We start from the raw sequence: 17,736 nt of genomic DNA, 5'->3' as shown, positions 1-17,736 counted from the left end.
AGGCGATAGGGGTATTATTGGCCTACCATGGAAAAGGACACGAGCGACTTCGCAAGGAGATGCGAAAAGTTCCAACGACGTGCGAACTACCCCAGACAGTCACCTAATGAGCTGGTGAGCATGACCAATCTGTGGCCCTTTGTGTAATGACCCACTAATCTAGACTAATTGGACCATTATCGAAACTATACATAAAAACTTACATTTTACGAAAATACCATAATTTATTGAGTAACTTGAAAATAAGAGTTATTTACAAAGAAACAGAATACTAAGAAGGATTTTGGGATCCCATTGTCTTTAAAACAAAACAAGATTTAAAATAAAAGACATTACATAATAATGCGGAAAATACACATAAAAACCATAAAAAACATAAAAAACATAAAAGGAGACTATATCCTCGAATCGAATAACGCTCGGCCCCTTGACTCTCATTCATCATCGATACACATCCTCCCAAGCATCACGAATCTTACCGCCTCTAAGCTTATTTTCCTGCACATAAACAGAAAGGAGTGAGCCTAATGCCCAGCAAGGAAAAACCTAACACATAGTCATATACACAATTTCATAAGAAAACATAAAGACTTAACATAATACATATAACATACACTTATTATAATGGCCATTATTACTTGGGGTCCCATAGACTAAACAAGCATATGCCCATGGGATTAGTGGGGTCCTACTAGCTAAGTAGGTCATATGCCCATAACCCATTTGGGGTCTTGTTAGTCATATGGGTCATATGCCCAAGCCTACAAACATACACATATATCATAACACTTTTAATAACATAAAACATATAGATAACATAATCACATAACATGTTGATTCTAGCCTATTTCCTTACCAAAGTTACCGGGATAAAATGGACTGAGTTAGGACTTTTGGAACACTCCTAAAACCACAATGAACAAGGGTGAGTCTAAAGAAAGGAGATGAAATGAAAGAGAATAGGAAGACTAAACCATTAAACGAAAATATGCTTACCACCACTTAAGTGCTTAAGAACTTGGATTCCCTAACCAAAAATAAGAATAAGGTTAGGGGACTGAGTAGAAGGTTTTGAGAAAAGAAATAACATAGAATACAGAAAGGACTAGAGTTTTGGGTTTACCTCAAAGATTGCAAGATCAATCTAACATCCACCGAAATACTATAGCACTCACTTACTTCCCAAGTGTTTGATAAGCTTATGATGTTTAAGCTTATAGTTTTTCCCCAAACCAAGTGTTTACACTCTCACACTCACTTAACACTAGCAGCCTCTGAACTTAGAGCAAATGGTGAATAATGGCTGGGTACTAGGTCCTATTTATAGAGTTTGGGAATGAAAATATCTTGATTTTACTTGAATAAAAATAATGGCTTTTTAAGTGAAAATCATTTGAATAATCGTTCAGCAGAGGCTGAAGACTCGTTCAGAAGATGCTGGACTGTTGAAGGAGTTTGAATGGCTGAAGGGAAAAGAATTCAAATGTATTTGAATTCATGCTGGTGGAGGCGATATATCGCCCCCTATAGGCGATATATCGCCTGGACCTTTGTTCCCGAGGCGACCGTGCATCGATTCGTGTTTTCCGTATCTGCGTGCTGCGACATATCGCCCCCTATAGCTGCGATATATCGGCATACGCTGAATATTTAAACACGAATTTACACATTTTTAGCTGAGTTTGAATGGAGTAAACAGCCTTGACTAAGCCCTCAACGTGCTCAAAGCTGCTGACTGACCCTATACATTCAAACTTTTACCCTTATTTAATTTAATCCTCAAAAATACTAAATCCTTAATTACCATTCAAAACATGTGCTTAAAATCCTATTGGTTGATGTCTAAACCTTATAATATAATAATATATTCCTTAATATCAGACACATTAATCAAACCTTAGGTTATACTTAATATTCTTAAACTATAGGTTAAACTTAGAAAATCTATAAGTACTACTATGAGTGTCCAAATAACTCCCGGTCTGAACCAAAAATCCAAAGTAACAATGATAACACTAAACATACTATAATACTACTAAACAATTAGCTAAGTAAAGTTCTTGGACTCTACAATTCTCCCCTACTAAAAAGAATTTCGTCCTCGAAATTTACTTACCAAATAACTCCGGATACCGGCTCTGCATGTCCTCTTCCAACTCCCACGTTGCCTCGCGTTCAGAACTATTGCTCCATAGGACTTTAACTATAGGAAAGCTCTTGGACCGTAACTGCTTCATCCCCCTATCTAGGATGCTAACCGGTCGTTCCTCGTAACTTAAGTCTTTCTGGAGTGCTATGGTATCGTACTTGAGGACGTGAGATGGGTCTGACACATACTTGCGTAACATCGAGATGTGGAAGACGTTGTGACTATCGGCTAGTGCTGGCGGTAGGGCTAGTCTATACGCAACTGGTCCCACTTTGTCCAATATCTCAAAAGGACCTAAGAATCGGGGACTGAGCTTGCCTTTCTTTCCGAACCGCTTGACACCCTTCATAGGAGATATCTTCAGGAAGACTTGATCTCCAACTTGGAACTCCACATCGCGTCTCTTGGTATCTGCATAGCTTTTCTGTCGGTTTTGAGCAGCAAGCATACGCTGTCTAATAAGCGTTACTACTTCTTGAGCTTGCCTAACAGCTTCGGGCCCTAGAAGCTGCCTTTCTCCTACCTCGTCCCAGTGCAACGGTGATCGGCACCTTCTTCCATATAGCAACTCATAAGGTGCCATCTCGATCGTCGACTGGTAGCTATTGTTGTACGAGAACTCGATCAGCGGTAAGTACTTGTTCCACGATCCTCCGAAGTCAAGTACACATGCGCGTAGCATATCCTCTAAAATCTGAATCGTACGCTCTGACTGCCCATCTGTCTGAGGATGGAAAGTTGTACTAAGACTTAACTTAGTACCCATGGCTTGCTGTAAGCTTCTCCAAAATCTTGACGTAAACACTGATCCTCTATCTGATACTATCGTCTTGGGGATTCCATGCAATCGTACAATCTCTTGGATGTAGATGTCTGCATATTGGTCTGCCGTATAAGAAGTCTTAACAGGCAGAAAATGAGCCGACTTGGTTAGTCTATCTATGACTATCCAAGCAGAATCATGCTGCTTATTTGTCTTTGGCAGACCCGTCACGAAGTCCATGGCTATATCGTCCCACTTCCACTTCGGTATGCTAAGCGGTTGCAATAATCCTGCAGGCCGCTGATGCTCCGCCTTCACTTGCTGGCATACCAGACACTTAGATACATATTCCGCTATGTCCTTCTTCATCCCTAGCCACCAATAGACTGCCTTGATGTCATGAGTCATCTTGGTAGACCCTGGATGAACCGAGTATGGGGTGTTGTGCGCTTCTTCTAGGATCGTCTTCTTAATACTTTGATCGTCTGGCACGCATACCCGATCCTTATATCTCAATAAACCTTGACTGGATATTGAGAAATCTGTAGTCTTGCCTTCTCTGACTGCATCCATGTGCGTTGCTAGTGAATCATCATGTCTCTGACCATTCCGTATGTCTTCTAGCATATTCGATTGGATAGACAAGTTAGCCAACTTGCCTACAACCACTTCTATTCCGGCACTGATAAGCTCCTGCTGTAGTGGCTTTTCTATTCCGGATAAGGCTGCTAAGTTCCCATAACTTTTTCGGCTAAGTGCATCGGCAACTACGTTTGCCTTCCCCGGGTGGTATAGGATTTCGCAGTCGTAATCCTTTACTAATTCCAACCACCGGCGCTGCCTCATGTTAAGCTCCTTCTGAGTAAAGAAGTATTTTAAACTTTTGTGGTCCGTATAAATCTCGCACCGTTCTCCGTAAAGATAATGGCGCCAGATTTTTAACGCAAAGACCACCGCTGCCAACTCCATATCGTGAGTTGGATAGCGTTGTTCATACTCCTTTAACTGACGTGACGCGTAGGCTATCACCTTGTCATTTTGCATCAGTACGCATCCCAATCCTAACTTTGATGCATCACAGTAGACAACGAACTTGTCGTTGGGTGTTGGGACACTAAGTACTGGTGTTGAGCAAAGCTTATCCTTAAGCAACTGGAAGCTTTCCTCACACTTATCATTCCAGTTAAACTTTTGTTGCTTCCGGGTCAGGTTGGTGAGTGGAGTGGCTATTTTAGAAAAGCCCTCTACAAACTTTCTATAGTAACCTGCTAGCCCTAAGAAGCTTCTTACTTCCGACGCGTTCTTTGGTCTAGGCCAATCTTTCACGGCCTCTACCTTCGATGGATCTACTGCAACTCCGTCTTTCGATATGATGTGCCCGAGGAACGCCACTTGTGAGAGCCAAAACTCGCATTTCTTGAACTTCGCGTAGAGTTGGTGCTCCTTCAATCGCGTCAAAATTATCCTCAAGTGTTCCTCGTGCTCCACTTCATCCTTGGAGTAAATTAAAATGTCGTCGATGAACACAACGACGAATTTATCCAAGTAGTCCTTGAAGACCCTATTCATTAAGTCCATAAACGCGGCTGGCGCGTTAGTAAGACCAAAAGACATAACCAAGAACTCGTAATGTCCATAACGAGTCCTAAAGGCTGTCTTAGGAATATCTTCCCCCTTTACCTTGAGCTGATGATACCCGGACCGTAAATCGATCTTAGAGAATACAGTCGCGCCTCGGAGTTGATCAAACAAATCATCAATCCGAGGTAGCGGGTATTTGTTCTTAATCGTTACTTTATTCAGCTCACGGTAGTCTATGCACATGCGCATACTTCCGTCCTTCTTTTTCACGAATAGTACCGGAGCTCCCCATGGTGAATGGCTTGGCCTAATGAAACCCAAGTCTAGGAGTTCTTGTAGCTGTGTCTTTAACTCCTTGAGTTCCGTAGGTGCCATCCGGTATGGTGCCTTAGAGATAGGCTCGGTGCCCGGTACTAATTCTATCGTGAAGTCTATTTCTCTAGTTGGCGGCAATCCTGGCAAGTCATCGGGGAAAACTTCTGGAAATTCTTGTATGACTCGAACATCTCCAACTTTGAGTGATGTCTCCTTCTCCACATTCGTGATGTTGGCTAAGAATGCTTGACATCCTTTCTCCATCATTCTCTGAGCTTTGAGAGATGATACTAACGGTGTGCGTAGTCCTGAAGCTTGTCCCATGAAGCACAGTTTCTGGCCGTCAGGAGTATCGAATGTCACCTTCTTGCGTCTGCAGTCGATCGTTGCGCCATGCCGTGCTAGCCAATCCATGCCTAGTATGACGTCGAAGTCTTTGATCACCAGCTCTATCAGGTCTCCTTCTAGTTCCTTGTCCTCAATCTTGATTGGTACGCCTCGTACAATTCGTGATGATAGAACTACTTTGCCCGAAGGCAACTCGGTTGCAAACCTAGTTCTAAATCTTTCACTAGGTTTGTCTAGTTTATCTATCATTCCTAACGAAATATACGAATGGGTGGCTCCCGAATCAAATAATACATGACATAATTTATTGAGGATGGAAACCTGACCTGTGACCACCTTGTTGCTAGCATCCGCCTCTCCTTGGGTTAAAGCAAAAACCCGAGCAGGAACCATCTTTTCGTCCTTCTTTCCTTCCGGCTTTTGCTGAGGACAGTCTCTTTTACGATGCCCTTCTTGACCACAGTTGAAACACTCCTTGGTGTTGGCACGGCATTCTCCGGGGTGCTTCTTCTGACATTTGGCACATGGCGGGTATTCCACGTAGCCCGACCTATTTCCCCCATTACTTGGTCGTGCCCTTTTATTGTTGTCGGCTTGCTTGTTGTCAGGATGCCTTCTCTTCTGTCCGTTACCGTTGTTGTTGGACTGACTGTTGCTGGACTGATTGTTGTTCCGACTGGCCTGAGGTTGGCTCTGCTGCCTAGGTTCCGGCTTGCTGGCTTCTTCTTTGCTCACGTTGGCTTGCAACCTTTCTACTTCAATTGCCGTCTCAAGAACGTCGGCATATGAAGTGTTTCCCGGGTTTGCTAGTTTAACCCCCATCTCGATCTTCGGGCGAAGTCCTCTAACAAACTTGTTCACCCTTAGATAGTCGGTTGGAACCAACTCTGCTGCGAACTTCGCTAAGCGATCGAACTGACGAGCATATTCCGCCACTGTTAAATTCCCTTGCTTCAGATTGGTGAACTCCTCAACTCTCGTAGCAAGCACTGCTGAATTGTAGTACTTCTTGTGGAAGAGCTCCACAAATCGGGTCCACGTCATGGTGGCAGCATCCTGGGATTGCTGGACCAAGTCCCACCATATCCTGGCATCTTTCTTGAGCAAAGATGAGACGCAGGATATGCGGTCTGCATTACTAAGGTTCATGTGGGCTAGGATCGGCTCCACATTCCTTAGCCATTCTTCTGCTTCAAAGGGGTCCGTAGTCCCTTCGAAGTTCGGAGCGTGCTGCTTGCGGAACCTCTCGTACACTGGCTCCATGTGCTGAACAGGATAAGGAGCGTAGTTCGTCATAGGCCATCCCCCATACGGACCAACTTGTTGGGGTGCTGGGGCCATTGGCTGTGGCTGCGGCTGCGGCTGTGGCGGAGGCTGAGGCTGAGATTGAGCCTGTTGGCGTTGTTGCTGCAGAAGTTCCTCGACTTGCTGTCGTAGTCTGGCAATCTCTGCAGTGTTGTCAGCTGGCTGTGCCGGTGCGTTGCGGCGAGCAGTAACACGTACTCTCCTTCGGCGAACGGTAGGGACCGCATTGGTCGCTGGAACATCGTTGGAAGCGTTCCCGTTGGTGCGAGCAGATCTTCGGAGAGACATCGTAGCAGAGTTCTAACAGTTAAAAGAAACATGTTAGAACTTTTTCCTAATAGGCTCTAAGGCAAAAACTTATTCTAAAACAAACATATCTCGGACCTATTTATTATGACTTTTTATGAAAAATTATATAGGTCTTTATTTATTATTAGAGTGGGTTTCTATACTTAGAAAAACAAGTCATATTTATTTTCTAAGTGTGTTTCTAATCATCCTATATGACTTAATTCTCAGGCTCGAAACTTATCTTTGTTCCAAAGTTAACCATATTGAGGGAGGGCTGGGATCAGTAAAATCGTTCCCACTACTAAGGCCCCCTAACTCTCAACAAGGAAACCAGGTTCATTGATTCGTATCCACCCTCACTGAACTCAGTCATTATTCATTTTATTTAGTATTTATTATGATTGTGAAAAAAATTTCAAACTCACACATGATATTCAAATAGCATGTTTATTCATTTGGAAAACAATTTCACTTATTACAATCATAACATAAAAGTAAATAAAACAAATAAAAACTACTAATCTAAAAATCGGGATCTTCTACATCCGATCCGTCATCTAACATATCATCATCTATAGCCTCATAGTCATCATTATCATGAGCATCAAAATGCCCTCTAGGAAGGTTTGTGAGAATCCTATTCTTTTGATCCTTGGTGAATTGAAATTCAAATTTTGCGGTGAACCTAACTAAGAGGAAATAGTATCTCATTGCTAATGGTGATTCATCCTCATCATTCATTTCTTCCCATATTTCTTCTAAGGCTGCTATTACAGGATGGAAATCTTTAAACAACCTAATCACTAATACATATTGTTCTGTTGATCTTAGCATTATTTGTTTAGCCTCTTGAAGGCCACCTATTGCTTGGTGAAACAAAAGCAACCTTCGTGTAATCCTTTCTAAGGCTCCTACGGTGTTTCTTGGCTCCCTTATTCTTTTTAAGGCCTTAATGGCTCGGATATCTTGGTAGGTTAAAGCTCCATTCATTTTTAACTGAAACATAAACACTAAAGTTGTTAGCTATACACATAGACAAAGTAACTTGTAACTTGTAACTTAAACACTTACTTGGCGGTCCGATTCGGAGCTTTGAGCATGTGTATCGAGGAGAACTTCATGCGAAGGAACCGTTTTCTCTGATACCAACTGTAATGACCCACTAATCTAGACTAATTGGACCATTATCGAAACTATACATAAAAACTTACATTTTACGAAAATACCATAATTTATTGAGTAACTTGAAAATAAGAGTTATTTACAAAGAAACAGAATACTAAGAAGGATTTTGGGATCCCATTGTCTTTAAAACAAAACAAGATTTAAAATAAAAGACATTACATAATAATGCGGAAAATACACATAAAAACCATAAAAAACATAAAAAACATAAAAGGAGACTATATCCTCGAATCGAATAACGCTCGGCCCCTTGACTCTCATTCATCATCGATACACATCCTCCCAAGCATCACGAATCTTACCGCCTCTAAGCTTATTTTCCTGCACATAAACAGAAAGGAGTGAGCCTAATGCCCAGCAAGGAAAAACCTAACACATAGTCATATACACAATTTCATAAGAAAACATAAAGACTTAACATAATACATATAACATACACTTATTATAATGGCCATTATTACTTGGGGTCCCATAGACTAAACAAGCATATGCCCATGGGATTAGTGGGGTCCTACTAGCTAAGTAGGTCATATGCCCATAACCCATTTGGGGTCTTGTTAGTCATATGGGTCATATGCCCAAGCCTACAAACATACACATATATCATAACACTTTTAATAACATAAAACATATAGATAACATAATCACATAACATGTTGATTCTAGCCTATTTCCTTACCAAAGTTACCGGGATAAAATGGACTGAGTTAGGACTTTTGGAACACTCCTAAAACCACAATGAACAAGGGTGAGTCTAAAGAAAGGAGATGAAATGAAAGAGAATAGGAAGACTAAACCATTAAACGAAAATATGCTTACCACCACTTAAGTGCTTAAGAACTTGGATTCCCTAACCAAAAATAAGAATAAGGTTAGGGGACTGAGTAGAAGGTTTTGAGAAAAGAAATAACATAGAATACAGAAAGGACTAGAGTTTTGGGTTTACCTCAAAGATTGCAAGATCAATCTAACATCCACCGAAATACTATAGCACTCACTTACTTCCCAAGTGTTTGATAAGCTTATGATGTTTAAGCTTATAGTTTTTCCCCAAACCAAGTGTTTACACTCTCACACTCACTTAACACTAGCAGCCTCTGAACTTAGAGCAAATGGTGAATAATGGCTGGGTACTAGGTCCTATTTATAGAGTTTGGGAATGAAAATATCTTGATTTTACTTGAATAAAAATAATGGCTTTTTAAGTGAAAATCATTTGAATAATCGTTCAGCAGAGGCTGAAGACTCGTTCAGAAGATGCTGGACTGTTGAAGGAGTTTGAATGGCTGAAGGGAAAAGAATTCAAATGTATTTGAATTCATGCTGGTGGAGGCGATATATCGCCCCCTATAGGCGATATATCGCCTGGACCTTTGTTCCCGAGGCGACCGTGCATCGATTCGTGTTTTCCGTATCTGCGTGCTGCGACATATCGCCCCCTATAGCTGCGATATATCGGCATACGCTGAATATTTAAACACGAATTTACACATTTTTAGCTGAGTTTGAATGGAGTAAACAGCCTTGACTAAGCCCTCAACGTGCTCAAAGCTGCTGACTGACCCTATACATTCAAACTTTTACCCTTATTTAATTTAATCCTCAAAAATACTAAATCCTTAATTACCATTCAAAACATGTGCTTAAAATCCTATTGGTTGATGTCTAAACCTTATAATATAATAATATATTCCTTAATATCAGACACATTAATCAAACCTTAGGTTATACTTAATATTCTTAAACTATAGGTTAAACTTAGAAAATCTATAAGTACTACTATGAGTGTCCAAATAACTCCCGGTCTGAACCAAAAATCCAAAGTAACAATGATAACACTAAACATACTATAATACTACTAAACAATTAGCTAAGTAAAGTTCTTGGACTCTACAATTCTCCCCTACTAAAAAGAATTTCGTCCTCGAAATTTACTTACCAAATAACTCCGGATACCGGCTCTGCATGTCCTCTTCCAACTCCCACGTTGCCTCGCGTTCAGAACTATTGCTCCATAGGACTTTAACTATAGGAAAGCTCTTGGACCGTAACTGCTTCATCCCCCTATCTAGGATGCTAACCGGTCGTTCCTCGTAACTTAAGTCTTTCTGGAGTGCTATGGTATCGTACTTGAGGACGTGAGATGGGTCTGACACATACTTGCGTAACATCGAGATGTGGAAGACGTTGTGACTATCGGCTAGTGCTGGCGGTAGGGCTAGTCTATACGCAACTGGTCCCACTTTGTCCAATATCTCAAAAGGACCTAAGAATCGGGGACTGAGCTTGCCTTTCTTTCCGAACCGCTTGACACCCTTCATAGGAGATATCTTCAGGAAGACTTGATCTCCAACTTGGAACTCCACATCGCGTCTCTTGGTATCTGCATAGCTTTTCTGTCGGTTTTGAGCAGCAAGCATACGCTGTCTAATAAGCGTTACTACTTCTTGAGCTTGCCTAACAGCTTCGGGCCCTAGAAGCTGCCTTTCTCCTACCTCGTCCCAGTGCAACGGTGATCGGCACCTTCTTCCATATAGCAACTCATAAGGTGCCATCTCGATCGTCGACTGGTAGCTATTGTTGTACGAGAACTCGATCAGCGGTAAGTACTTGTTCCACGATCCTCCGAAGTCAAGTACACATGCGCGTAGCATATCCTCTAAAATCTGAATCGTACGCTCTGACTGCCCATCTGTCTGAGGATGGAAAGTTGTACTAAGACTTAACTTAGTACCCATGGCTTGCTGTAAGCTTCTCCAAAATCTTGACGTAAACACTGATCCTCTATCTGATACTATCGTCTTGGGGATTCCATGCAATCGTACAATCTCTTGGATGTAGATGTCTGCATATTGGTCTGCCGTATAAGAAGTCTTAACAGGCAGAAAATGAGCCGACTTGGTTAGTCTATCTATGACTATCCAAGCAGAATCATGCTGCTTATTTGTCTTTGGCAGACCCGTCACGAAGTCCATGGCTATATCGTCCCACTTCCACTTCGGTATGCTAAGCGGTTGCAATAATCCTGCAGGCCGCTGATGCTCCACCTTCACTTGCTGGCATACCAGACACTTAGATACATATTCCGCTATGTCCTTCTTCATCCCTGGCCACCAATAGACTGCCTTGATGTCATGAGTCATCTTGGTAGACCCTGGATGAACCGAGTATGGGGTGTTGTGCGCTTCTTCTAGGATCGTCTTCTTAATACTTTGATCGTCTGGCACGCATACCCGATCCTTATATCTCAATAAACCTTGACTGGATATTGAGAAATCTGTAGTCTTGCCTTCTCTGACTGCATCCATGTGCGTTGCTAGTGAATCATCATGTCTCTGACCATTCCGTATGTCTTCTAGCATATTCGATTGGATAGACAAGTTAGCCAACTTGCCTACAACCACTTCTATTCCGGCACTGATAAGCTCCTGCTGTAGTGGCTTTTCTATTCCGGATAAGGCTGCTAAGTTCCCATAACTTTTTCGGCTAAGTGCATCGGCAACTACGTTTGCCTTCCCCGGGTGGTATAGGATTTCGCAGTCGTAATCCTTTACTAATTCCAACCACCGGCGCTGCCTCATGTTAAGCTCCTTCTGAGTAAAGAAGTATTTTAAACTTTTGTGGTCCGTATAAATCTCGCACCGTTCTCCGTAAAGATAATGGCGCCAGATTTTTAACGCAAAGACCACCGCTGCCAACTCCATATCGTGAGTTGGATAGCGTTGTTCATACTCCTTTAACTGACGTGACGCGTAGGCTATCACCTTGTCATTTTGCATCAGTACGCATCCCAATCCTAACTTTGATGCATCACAGTAGACAACGAACTTGTCGTTGGGTGTTGGGACACTAAGTACTGGTGTTGAGCAAAGCTTATCCTTAAGCAACTGGAAGCTTTCCTCACACTTATCATTCCAGTTAAACTTTTGTTGCTTCCGGGTCAGGTTGGTGAGTGGAGTGGCTATTTTAGAAAAGCCCTCTACAAACTTTCTATAGTAACCTGCTAGCCCTAAGAAGCTTCTTACTTCCGACGCGTTCTTTGGTCTAGGCCAATCTTTCACGGCCTCTACCTTCGATGGATCTACTGCAACTCCGTCTTTCGATATGATGTGCCCGAGGAACGCCACTTGTGAGAGCCAAAACTCGCATTTCTTGAACTTCGCGTAGAGTTGGTGCTCCTTCAATCGCGTCAAAATTATCCTCAAGTGTTCCTCGTGCTCCACTTCATCCTTGGAGTAAATTAAAATGTCGTCGATGAACACAACGACGAATTTATCCAAGTAGTCCTTGAAGACCCTATTCATTAAGTCCATAAACGCGGCTGGCGCGTTAGTAAGACCAAAAGACATAACCAAGAACTCGTAATGTCCATAACGAGTCCTAAAGGCTGTCTTAGGAATATCTTCCCCCTTTACCTTGAGCTGATGATACCCGGACCGTAAATCGATCTTAGAGAATACAGTCGCGCCTCGGAGTTGATCAAACAAATCATCAATCCGAGGTAGCGGGTATTTGTTCTTAATCGTTACTTTATTCAGCTCACGGTAGTCTATGCACATGCGCATACTTCCGTCCTTCTTTTTCACGAATAGTACCGGAGCTCCCCATGGTGAATGGCTTGGCCTAATGAAACCCAAGTCTAGGAGTTCTTGTAGCTGTGTCTTTAACTCCTTGAGTTCCGTAGGTGCCATCCGGTATGGTGCCTTAGAGATAGGCTCGGTGCCCGGTACTAATTCTATCGTGAAGTCTATTTCTCTAGTTGGCGGCAATCCTGGCAAGTCATCGGGGAAAACTTCTGGAAATTCTTGTATGACTCGAACATCTCCAACTTTGAGTGATGTCTCCTTCTCCACATTCGTGATGTTGGCTAAGAATGCTTGACATCCTTTCTCCATCATTCTCTGAGCTTTGAGAGATGATACTAACGGTGTGCGTAGTCCTGAAGCTTGTCCCATGAAGCACAGTTTCTGGCCGTCAGGAGTATCGAATGTCACCTTCTTGCGTCTGCAGTCGATCGTTGCGCCATGCCGTGCTAGCCAATCCATGCCTAGTATGACGTCGAAGTCTTTGATCACCAGCTCTATCAGGTCTCCTTCTAGTTCCTTGTCCTCAATCTTGATTGGTACGCCTCGTACAATTCGTGATGATAGAACTACTTTGCCCGAAGGCAACTCGGTTGCAAACCTAGTTCTAAATCTTTCACTAGGTTTGTCTAGTTTATCTATCATTCCTAACGAAATATACGAATGGGTGGCTCCCGAATCAAATAATACATGACATAATTTATTGAGGATGGAAACCTGACCTGTGACCACCTTGTTGCTAGCATCCGCCTCTCCTTGGGTTAAAGCAAAAACCCGAGCAGGAACCATCTTTTCGTCCTTCTTTCCTTCCGGCTTTTGCTGAGGACAGTCTCTTTTACGATGCCCTTCTTGACCACAGTTGAAACACTCCTTGGTGTTGGCACGGCATTCTCCGGGGTGCTTCTTCTGACATTTGGCACATGGCGGGTATTCCACGTAGCCCGACCTATTTCCCCCATTACTTGGTCGTGCCCTTTTATTGTTGTCGGCTTGCTTGTTGTCAGGATGCCTTCTCTTCTGTCCGTTACCGTTGTTGTTGGACTGACTGTTGCTGGACTGATTGTTGTTCCGACTGGCCTGAGGTTGGCTCTGCTGCCTAGGTTCCGGCTTGCTGGCTTCTTCTTTGCTCACGTTGGCTTGCAACCTTTCTACTTCAATTGCCGTCTCAAGAACGTCGGCATATGAAGTGTTTCCCGGGTTTGCTAGTTTAACCCCCATCTCGATCTTCGGGCGAAGTCCTCTAACAAACTTGTTCACCCTTAGATAGTCGGTTGGAACCAACTCTGCTGCGAACTTCGCTAAGCGATCGAACTGACGAGCATATTCCGCCACTGTTAAATTCCCTTGCTTCAGATTGGTGAACTCCTCAACTCTCGTAGCAAGCACTGCTGAATTGTAGTACTTCTTGTGGAAGAGCTCCACAAATCGGGTCCACGTCATGGTGGCAGCATCCTGGGATTGCTGGACCAAGTCCCACCATATCCTGGCATCTTTCTTGAGCAAAGATGAGACGCAGGATATGCGGTCTGCATTACTAAGGTTCATGTGGGCTAGGATCGGCTCCACATTCCTTAGCCATTCTTCTGCTTCAAAGGGGTCCGTAGTCCCTTCGAAGTTCGGAGCGTGCTGCTTGCGGAACCTCTCGTACACTGGCTCCATGTGCTGAACAGGATAAGGAGCGTAGTTCGTCATAGGCCATCCCCCATACGGACCAACTTGTTGGGGTGCTGGGGCCATTGGCTGTGGCTGCGGCTGCGGCTGTGGCGGAGGCTGAGGCTGAGATTGAGCCTGTTGGCGTTGTTGCTGCAGAAGTTCCTCGACTTGCTGTCGTAGTCTGGCAATCTCTGCAGTGTTGTCAGCTGGCTGTGCCGGTGCGTTGCGGCGAGCAGTAACACGTACTCTCCTTCGGCGAACGGTAGGGACCGCATTGGTCGCTGGAACATCGTTGGAAGCGTTCCCGTTGGTGCGAGCAGATCTTCGGAGAGACATCGTAGCAGAGTTCTAACAGTTAAAAGAAACATGTTAGAAATTTTTCCTAATAGGCTCTAAGGCAAAAACTTGTTCTAAAACAAACATATCTCGGACCTATTTATTATGACTTTTTATGAAAAATTATATAGGTCTTTATTTATTATTAGAGTGGGTTTCTATACTTAGAAAAACAAGTCATATTTATTTTCTAAGTGTGTTTCTAATCATCCTATATGACTTAATTCTCAGGCTCGAAACTTATCTTTGTTCCAAAGTTAACCATATTGAGGGAGGGCTGGGATCAGTAAAATCGTTCCCACTACTAAGGCCCCCTAACTCTCAACAAGGAAACCAGGTTCATTGATTCGTATCCACCCTCACTGAACTCAGTCATTATTCATTTTATTTAGTATTTATTATGATTGTGAAAAAAATTTCAAACTCACACATGATATTCAAATAGCATGTTTATTCATTTGGAAAACAATTTCACTTATTACAATCATAACATAAAAGTAAATAAAACAAATAAAAACTACTAATCTAAAAATCGGGATCTTCTACATCCGATCCGTCATCTAACATATCATCATCTATAGCCTCATAGTCATCATTATCATGAGCATCAAAATGCCCTCTAGGAAGGTTTGTGAGAATCCTATTCTTTTGATCCTTGGTGAATTGAAATTCAAATTTTGCGGTGAACCTAACTAAGAGGAAATAGTATCTCATTGCTAATGGTGATTCATCCTCATCATTCATTTCTTCCCATATTTCTTCTAAGGCTGCTATTACAGGATGGAAATCTTTAAACAACCTAATCACTAATACATATTGTTCTGTTGATCTTAGCATTATTTGTTTAGCCTCTTGAAGGCCACCTATTGCTTGGTGAAACAAAAGCAACCTTCGTGTAATCCTTTCTAAGGCTCCTACGGTGTTTCTTGGCTCCCTTATTCTTTTTAAGGCCTTAATGGCTCGGATATCTTGGTAGGTTAAAGCTCCATTCATTTTTAACTGAAACATAAACACTAAAGTTGTTAGCTATACACATAGACAAAGTAACTTGTAACTTGTAACTTAAACACTTACTTGGCGGTCCGATTCGGAGCTTTGAGCATGTGTATCGAGGAGAACTTCATGCGAAGGAACCGTTTTCTCTGATACCAACTGTAATGACCCACTAATCTAGACTAATTGGACCATTATCGAAACTATACATAAAAACTTACATTTTACGAAAATACCATAATTTATTGAGTAACTTGAAAATAAGAGTTATTTACAAAGAAACAGAATACTAAGAAGGATTTTGGGATCCCATTGTCTTTAAAACAAAACAAGATTTAAAATAAAAGACATTACATAATAATGCGGAAAATACACATAAAAACCATAAAAAACATAAAAAACATAAAAGGAGACTATATCCTCGAATCGAATAACGCTCGGCCCCTTGACTCTCATTCATCATCGATACACATCCTCCCAAGCATCACGAATCTTACCGCCTCTAAGCTTATTTTCCTGCACATAAACAGAAAGGAGTGAGCCTAATGCCCAGCAAGGAAAAACCTAACACATAGTCATATACACAATTTCATAAGAAAACATAAAGACTTAACATAATACATATAACATACACTTATTATAATGGCCATTATTACTTGGGGTCCCATAGACTAAACAAGCATATGCCCATGGGATTAGTGGGGTCCTACTAGCTAAGTAGGTCATATGCCCATAACCCATTTGGGGTCTTGTTAGTCATATGGGTCATATGCCCAAGCCTACAAACATACACATATATCATAACACTTTTAATAACATAAAACATATAGATAACATAATCACATAACATGTTGATTCTAGCCTATTTCCTTACCAAAGTTACCGGGATAAAATGGACTGAGTTAGGACTTTTGGAACACTCCTAAAACCACAATGAACAAGGGTGAGTCTAAAGAAAGGAGATGAAATGAAAGAGAATAGGAAGACTAAACCATTAAACGAAAATATGCTTACCACCACTTAAGTGCTTAAGAACTTGGATTCCCTAACCAAAAATAAGAATAAGGTTAGGGGACTGAGTAGAAGGTTTTGAGAAAAGAAATAACATAGAATACAGAAAGGACTAGAGTTTTGGGTTTACCTCAAAGATTGCAAGATCAATCTAACATCCACCGAAATACTATAGCACTCACTTACTTCCCAAGTGTTTGATAAGCTTATGATGTTTAAGCTTATAGTTTTTCCCCAAACCAAGTGTTTACACTCTCACACTCACTTAACACTAGCAGCCTCTGAACTTAGAGCAAATGGTGAATAATGGCTGGGTACTAGGTCCTATTTATAGAGTTTGGGAATGAAAATATCTTGATTTTACTTGAATAAAAATAATGGCTTTTTAAGTGAAAATCATTTGAATAATCGTTCAGCAGAGGCTGAAGACTCGTTCAGAAGATGCTGGACTGTTGAAGGAGTTTGAATGGCTGAAGGGAAAAGAATTCAAATGTATTTGAATTCATGCTGGTGGAGGCGATATATCGCCCCCTATAGGCGATATATCGCCTGGACCTTTGTTCCCGAGGCGACCGTGCATCGATTCGTGTTTTCCGTATCTGCGTGCTGCGACATATCGCCCCCTATAGCTGCGATATATCGGCATACGCTGAATATTTAAACACGAATTTACACATTTTTAGCTGAGTTTGAATGGAGTAAACAGCCTTGACTAAGCCCTCAACGTGCTCAAAGCTGCTGACTGACCCTATACATTCAAACTTTTACCCTTATTTAATTTAATCCTCAAAAATACTAAATCCTTAATTACCATTCAAAACATGTGCTTAAAATCCTATTGGTTGATGTCTAAACCTTATAATATAATAATATATTCCTTAATATCAGACACATTAATCAAACCTTAGGTTATACTTAATATTCTTAAACTATAGGTTAAACTTAGAAAATCTATAAGTACTACTATGAGTGTCCAAATAACTCCCGGTCTGAACCAAAAATCCAAAGTAACAATGATAACACTAAACATACTATAATACTACTAAACAATTAGCTAAGTAAAGTTCTTGGACTCTACACTTTGCCATGTGGGGGATCAACTTGATTGGCGTGTTACCAACAGGAAGAGGATGAGCAAAGTATGGGGTTGTAGCAATAGATTACTTTACTAAATGGGTTGAAGCGGAGCCTCTAGTCAATATAACGGCTAAGCAAATCACTGC

General features: G+C 41.8%; 1 long non-coding RNA gene across 1 annotated transcript; it reads right to left on the bottom strand.

The window, feature by feature from the left end:
* Positions 1 to 562: 562 nt before the first annotated feature.
* Positions 563 to 16,331, bottom strand: LOC133816620 (uncharacterized). Its single transcript, XR_009885380.1, has 3 exons — positions 16,067 to 16,331; positions 8,307 to 8,611; positions 563 to 851 (listed from the first exon to the last, which is right to left on the bottom strand). It is a non-coding gene; the product is annotated as an uncharacterized LOC133816620 (long non-coding RNA).
* Between the last annotated feature and the right edge of the window lie 1,405 nt (positions 16,332 to 17,736).

Source organism: Humulus lupulus, chromosome 2 (genome assembly GCF_963169125.1).
Source record: "Humulus lupulus chromosome 2, drHumLupu1.1, whole genome shotgun sequence".
In the NCBI taxonomy this organism is placed as follows: Eukaryota; Viridiplantae; Streptophyta; class Magnoliopsida; order Rosales; family Cannabaceae; genus Humulus; species Humulus lupulus.
The sequence above is the reverse complement of the archived record's forward strand: the minus strand, read 5'-3'. Positions and strand labels throughout refer to the sequence as shown.